We start from the raw sequence: 8185 nt of genomic DNA on the forward strand, positions 1-8185 counted from the left end.
CCGAGGCTGCTGCCCTGCTCGCAGCGTGTCTCTCCCTGCAGGCGGAGGGATCCGTTATGGCCGAACTGCTGTTCGGCCAAGCGGCATCCCCAGCATCCCTATGGACATTAACAGAGAAGTTCTTGTTCTCAGCACTCTTGCAGACGTGCAAAGTAGGGTACGTACCAGGGGTGCTGTGGGCAGAGGTGCACGCACTACCATGTGTGCCTCTTGTACCGCTCAGTGGCGAGGCACTCGGGACATAGTTAGTTTGAATTACCTGTGGCCAATTGGTAGCGCAAGGTCATTGGGCACTCTGGCCATTTAAGGAGAACCTGTTCTGGACACCTTTGCCCGTTATAAGCCTCTGTGTGTACAGTGTGCTTGGGTGCGTTCTCTGTTTTGGTGCATACTAACCTCTGTTGTGTCATTACTAGGACTACTCTTGACTGCTGCCTGCCCTGACCTCGGATTGTTTCTGACCTGCCTTTGCCTTATCCTTCAGTACCTAGCCTATCGGACTGATCATCTGTGAATAACCTTTGCCTTGTTTTATGACGGCAATGAAGCTTGATAAAAGGATTCTTGGAGCTGGCTCTGGTTTGTGTGCCCAGGCGCATTACAGCTGTGTTATGAGTGAGGATTCCAACAGGTAGTATGCTGGTGATTACATTATGAATACATATTTGTTCAGTACAGTGAGAAAAGGTAAACTATCTAAATTTGCCATGAAAAATACAAATCACGTGACTATATCAAAAATAAATATTTTTTTCTTCAAGAAATTACCAATAAAAAAATGTCATAATAAAATAATAAAACAAATGATTTTACTTGCTTATTTTTTTGTCTTTTATTTTGCAAACATTTTCAGATTTTAGCTTACTTTTTGGCAATTTTGGCTACTGCTGCTCTAGGGCAGTGTTTCTCAGGTCAGCTTAAGCGACACCAAAGGTCCTTTTGGCTCTCTATAAGGATGACAGGGCAGCAATGTAAGATGCGCTCTTCCCACTGACCACCATAGTAATATAATGTGAATTTTGGATACAGTAATTACAGCAGAGGGATCCCTAAAAAATTTAAGTTTTTTTAAGGGGTTACCCCACAAAAAGTTGGCAGCCCTAGGGTGTACACAGATGTTTTCTGGTTGCTGGAACCTGATATAATTCTCCCTTCTACCCAGTCATATCCTCCTCACCTCCCCCTCCTTTATTTATTTTGTCATTCCTTTCTCTATCTTGTATCTGTGTATGTCTTCCTGCTATTTTCTTTCTTCTGTGGTCAGTTTCCTATATCTTTATAACAGAAAATTCAATAACTCTTTGAGCTGAATATATGTAGTAGATTTATTGACAATCATCGGTTTGATGTCTTGTTAATGTCATTCCTCTTTAGGTTTATCAAGTTCATTGTTTTCAATAACTGTGTCACTGTAATCTTCTACCTATAGTGCCAGGTTGCTAAATAAACTTTATAGTTACAAATACATTTAAGTTTTTGTTAGGCTTGTTTTGTTATGTGCAGATTCCCTTTATGTATTTTATTTTATAATACCTTGGGAAAAAATTATCAGCTGCAAAAAAAAAAACAGCCACTGGGGAGTTTTGCAAGTTGTAATATATTGTGAGAGAATCTATGTATGGTTTCTGAATTCAGTACCTGAGAGTCTTTATAAACCAGGCAATACTTATACCCATACCATGACAAATAGAACAGAGACCGGAGTGTAAATTTGTCTGTACATTAAAAAGTTATCCACTTGGATAATTCCAGGTAAGAAACATATGATAATAAATAAAACGAAAAGTAGGATTTTTGTAGGCAAATTATTTCAAATGTATTTATAATAAATCAAGTAGTACATTTCAACAAATTCAAACAGTTTGGTATGACCTAAGACACGGGTCTTGTTCATTACCAATTTGGCCCTATAGCGGCACTAGACATTCGACTTTTAACCAGAATCTACAAATCCTTGGTAATTATGTTGTATACATAAGTCCATTACCCGACACGTTTCACCCAATCTGGGCTTCTTCAGGAGTGTTGACATTCACACTCGTTAAAAACACAGCGTGGTCACAGAGACCGTGCTGTTGTTTTTTTTTCTCTGTGTTTTTCGGACGAGAACTCAGCCTTAGGTCACCCCCCCCGGGTTGGTCCCTGTACACTTCCTATCCATAGGATTAAAAACCTTTCCTCATTGAGGACCATCCAGGTACTTTTCTTCTTTTGGTCCAAAACCACATTTGACCTTCTACTAAGGAATACACACTGCAAATGAACTTCTGTACATTCTTGGTATACGTACAACACCCCTGAAAAAGCCCAGATTTGGGTGAAACGCGTCGGGTAATAGACTTACGTATACAACATAATTACCAAGGATTTGTAGATTCTGGTTAGAAGTCGAATGTCTAGTGCCCTATAGGGCCAAGCTGGTAATGACCAAGACCCAAGTCCTAGGTCATACCAAACTGTTTCAATTTGTTGAAATATACTACTTGATTTTATTATAAATACAATTGAAATATTTTGCCTACAAAAACTCTACTTTTCGTTCTATTTGTTTATTTTGATTATTCTTAGGGTTGGCAATTGTGCTAGATTAAAGGCCCACATCCATTATATTCTCACCAGATAAACACACCTTTGATTCTGTTTACATATGATAATAGATTTTTTAAAATGTATTCATCTTTGATATACACTGTAGCATTCTTTATTGGCAAATATATTAATAGAGACCAGATATTTGCATTTAAAAACATACCCTGCTAAAAAAACACTATATGCTTTAAAAATGCACCAGCCTTCGGTATATTCCTTACCTTTCTTTCAGTTATGGAAAAAGCGAGCCTGTCAATGTTAGAGCAATTACAATCACACAAGTGAAAGGTTACTTTGCTATATTATAGATCTGTAAAACAGGCTGTCAATGCTGATCTTGTTTTCAAAATGTTAGATGTTTGGTTGTTATACCGGCTGAGTGGCTTGAATCCCTTTCTAAGAATTACTTCAGCTTACTCAGCTTGCTTACTTTTTGGTCAACAATGAACAATTTTGATGAACCATATACAAAGTATCACATTGCCAATATTGGATATTAATTTTAGTCTACCAAGCATAAATCTTTTTTCAGGAATCTGCACTTTACCAGTTTGTCATTTTTTTATTTACAAATTCTATGTTCATAAAAAATACCCTAAAGTGCACGCCAAGACTATGGAGATCAGACATGAATATCAAATCTACTTTCCCTTGAAAAAATGTTTTATTACCTTTACCATGTACTGTGTCATGCCTCTGCTTAGCTCCCATGACCTTATTACAGGGGCTGCAAAAGATCTTATATTCGGAGGAGTTCTAATGTTTCTGTGCCCAGTGACTGACCAAAGGTAAGTGATAATGTCCGAGGGAAGGAGAGAGTCATCCTGTCTATAATCTTTGTAATATTGTTTTTAGATATTGGTTTACAATAGATAAGTAGAATGGGGTTATCACAATGTGTAATAGTTTTAAATACAAGAACCATTCTAGATTAGAGTAATATTCAACGAATAGAGGATGCAGGTCTGACAGATACCAGGTGGTTCAGTGTTCTGGATTTACAGAGATTCCTAATCCAAGAAAGAAAATGTATTATGTTGCAGTTTACTAGTTCATAATTAAAGCAGCTATATTACTTTATATTTCTTATTTTCTTCCTTTAGTTGATGATTCTGCCAGTAACACATTCCCTGTCCTAAATTAAAAAGGATTCCTTGGTGTACTTGTACAGAGCAAAATTATCACTTTTAAACCACTTTTCTTTTCGGACTAAACTTGTAAGGCCAATACTATTGTTTAAGATTTCAGTTTAGTGTACAGGAAGTTACAGGGTCACTGCATTGACAGGACTAATGGCTATTTATTTAACTTACACAAAGCGAAAATGAAAATAAGAATAATACTTCTATCACATCTAAGGTCTGGTAAAGTGCAATAAATACATTTCAGTTAGGCGTTGCAACTTAACCCCCCCTGGTGGTTATGCCGAGTGTGGCTCAGGGTTCAATTTCATTACAAAAAAAAGGTTCCCTTGAGCCACATTTGGGGTGGAATTCATGGCTTACCTGGTCCTCACAAGTCTGCAACGTCCTCCAGAGATGCTGGCCCGGCATCTGTGTCCACTTGGCGATGCCCAGCATCTGCGTCCTATTGGCAATGCCCGGCATCTGTATCCCCTGACTTTGCATCCCGGTGTGTGAACATTGTGAACAAATGTTCCACTTTGACATTTAAAAATATTAATCCAATCATATTGCCATGGAGGTTAAAAATAAAGAAAAGGATTCTTTTATATGCTCCTTGCTTTCTTTTAAAGAATTCATATGTATTTTATAGAAGTGGTATGCGTTAGGAATGAGCAAGAATCCCTCTGACCTTCTCTTAAAAAATTTCCTCGAACTTCCGATGGGTCTGCGAAGTACCGCGGCTGCATTCATGAATTCATCAAATTTAAAGTTTTGCTCGCTCATCCCTATTATTTGTATCTTGATCACTTGAAGCACCAGTTTAGTGTTCAGTAGCCAATGTTCCTAAGAAGTTGAAGGCTGTTACCACTTGGCCAAGCAGAGCTGGTATTGTTTCTGGGGTTCTGCTCCTACTACCAAAGATTTGTAAATGGCTTCAACAAGATAGCTAAACCCCTATCAGAGCTGCTGGTGAGTGAAAGAAAAAGAAGGACCATTAGATAAAACTCACTAGTTTCAGGGACTAAGGAGATCTTGAGAGATGATAGAAAAGTATTAGGATCAATGTGAATATGTGACATATAATATGACATTTTGACCATACACTTCTATCTCCAGACTTTCTTTATGGGCCAAAATGAAGTGGAATTGCACGAAAGTTGAAGATTTCATTCTTTTGGGGTTGACCAGATGCCCAGACATACAGATTGTTTTATTTGTGATATTTCTGATGAGTTTATATTATATCGCTCATGGGTAATGTCCTTATTGTATTGATCAGCAGAATAAGCCCTCACCTCCATACACCAATGTATTTCTTCCTAAACAATTTATCATTTTTGGATATATGGTACACGTCCAGTATAGTTCCCAAAATGCTTATAAACTTTTTGTCACAAAACAAAACTATATCATTTGATGGCTGTTTTACCCAACTGTTTGTACACCTCAGTTTAGGAGGCACAGAGTGCTACCTTCTCTTAGCAATGGCTTATGATCGCTATGTGGCTATATGCAGCCCATTACATTATACCACCATTATGCATACAAGTTTATGCATTAAAATGGCAAGTGGCTGTTGGATGGGAGGCTTCATAAACTCTTTAATACACACATTATTTGCATTGCGATTGTCATTCTGTGGCCCAAATATCATTAACCATTTCTTCTGTGAGGTACCATATGTATTAGAACTCTCCAGCACAGATATCTCTCTTAACAAAACCATTATTTTTTTGTGTGCTATATTGGTGATTATGGGACCATTTTTTCTTATTCTGATAACATATGGCTGCATTATCTCCAGTATACTTGGGATCAGTACTTCGGTTGGACGCAAGAAGGCTTTTTCAACATGTGCTTCACACATTATTGTCGTCACTTTATTCTATGGTACAGCCATTTTTATGTACATGAGACCAGGAGATTCTCATGTGGTCAACCAGGACAAAATGGCCACCTTGTTCTATAGCGTTGTGACTCCAGCGCTGAACCCACTGATCTATACCCTGAGAAACAAGGATGTTAAAGAGGTGGTGCTAGAGATTTCAAAAAAAATTCATGTACTGTAATCTTTTTTTTTTTTACATTTTTTTTCAAACAAATTTATTGTATATTGAGGAGTTACAAATAGAATAGATTTATATTTCATTTTACAAAATAAGTGGAAGAAAAAAGATCTTATACAAGCGTTGGAAAGTTGACATATTATACAACGCATATGTTGTAAGAAATACATTTTATCCCTGAGTTTATTATCTTTAAATACACTGTAAGACTATGCATATTGTGGAATAAAAAAATTAACAATATTTGTCTTAGCTTCAAGGGGATATTGTTAGGAGGAATTAACATACATGGGGAGGTAGATATGGATACATTTTGATAAATTGGGGTGGGAGGGAAAATAGGATAGGGGGAAATTTAAAAAAATTAAAATTATATTTTTTATGGTGACAGGGGAGTATAAGATGACAAGTTATAAGGAATATAACTTAGGGTCTTGAGACAGGGATTGGCATGTGTTGATCCAAGGTGACCAAATGGAATAACATTTGTCTGTGGTATCTTCTAATTGGGCTGTATATGTTTCTTGTGTAAGAATCCAGGAAACATCTATGGAACCTCCCTGAAGTTTAAGAAAGGAGACTTCGAGGCCTTCGCTATAGTTTGTTTAGCTGCAATAATTATATGCTGCACAAATCTGAATTGATTTTGAGTTAGACAGCTAGGCTTAAGAGGGAGGAGGGCATGTTGCAGGTCCATGGGAATTTGTTTGTTGAACACTTTAGAGAGTAGATGGAAGACCCGAGACCAGAAATGGGATGCCACTGGACAGTTCCACCATATATGCTAATAGGATCCTAATTCTGAGAATCCCCTAAAGCATAGTGGTAAACCATTTGGTACATAACGAGCAGTATTGGTGGGAACCAGATACCACCTAGATAGTACTTTATAGGTGGGTTCCTGAGCATTTGTATTGATAGAGCATGAAGTGGCATTATGCCATATTTGGTCCCAGGTGTTCTGTGGTAAAGTGCCTCCCAAGTCTTCTTCCCATTTAAAAACATACAAAATCTTACTAGGCCCTAAAAGTATTTGCATATATACATATGTTAAAGTAATTTTTATAATGAAATAACTATATAACTATGAACTATATATATACCATAGCATTTGCTTTCCTAATCTGTAGCTACTTGTCTGCAGTAGTTAGAAGAGAAGAATAACAACATGTTCTCACCCTACCCTTAGAAAGAAGGATGTTAAAGAGGTGGTGCTAGATTTATCAAGAAGAACGCATGTGCCGTAAATATAATAAGCAATAAGTAAATATATACAAATGTTTTTAAGATAACTTATATTACTACTAAATCATCTATTTATTTCCTAAATTATAAATACTAGTCTGCAGAAGTTAGAAGAAAAATATAAAAACATGCTCTTGCTTGATCTTATACCTGTATCTTAAAGACACCAACATACAAAGGTTTCTGACTGTTTACACAGAAAATGTTAGACCTTGTTCCCCTTACATATCCAATCATTGTTTAAGCATTATAGACCAATATGTCAATGGTAGTGACATTCAGTGCTTCTAACCAAGGGATATAAATGAATAAATTTAGGTCTTTGAAAAGATTTATATTGTAACTTGTTTTAGTGGTCAAACTCTAGCAATTAGTAAAGTTTCATCTATAATAAGAAACACAATATCCTTTCATTCTTTTCCTTTTGTTTACTCAATCAAACGATATTTTAGGTCACGTTTGTATAAAAATATAGACATTTTTAAAGGGTTCAAATTCTTTAAAGCACCCCTGTATGTACCCAGTGACCATGTAATCCATTCTAGTAGCTGGATGTGTTCTTTATTCATGTCAAGAGAAACATAATCTTTTGCCTAATATAACTGTATGACATATACATTTTATTCAGAATTTTGCTGCATGATTTTTAGTCATTTTTCCATATGGTATTTCAACATTCAGGTTTTTCTGTCAATGTGTCAGACCGTGTGTTTACTTTGAATACATTTTATCTGTAAAACATATGGCTTTTGAAAACTTATTAAAAAGTTATAAATATAAATTGTGATCAATTTTATTTTAATGTTTGAGGTTGTTGTTCATAAATGTCAGGTTTCCACATTTTTCACTATTTCTATATCATCTTCATTTCACAAAAATCATTCAATACATCATGACTTACTGATACTCAATTTCCAGAAGAATTCAAATTCCAGCACAGCAGGCTCATGTGTTGGCTAACCAGTTGTCCCTCAAAGAGGCTTTTTATCTAATGTTCCGACCATAGTCATATGTCTTTATTACAGTCTCAGGTCAATTTTAGAAGGAACGCCAATTAACTAGAGAAACTAAACTGAAAAGTTCCTAAAACCAAAAAAATTCCACTTACCTTCAATCCCGCAGAGCAGTCAATCGGTCGGGAGGTCTTCCATCAAGTAC

General features: G+C 36.4%; 1 pseudogene; it reads left to right on the forward strand.

Annotated features, from left to right (window-relative positions):
- Positions 1 to 4851: 4851 nt before the first annotated feature.
- On the forward strand, positions 4852 to 5785 carry LOC140322562 (olfactory receptor 5V1-like; annotated as a pseudogene).
- Positions 5786 to 8185: the final 2400 nt, after the last annotated feature.

This window comes from Pyxicephalus adspersus, chromosome 2, assembly GCF_032062135.1.
Source record: "Pyxicephalus adspersus chromosome 2, UCB_Pads_2.0, whole genome shotgun sequence".
NCBI lineage: Eukaryota > Metazoa > Chordata > Amphibia > Anura > Pyxicephalidae > Pyxicephalus > Pyxicephalus adspersus.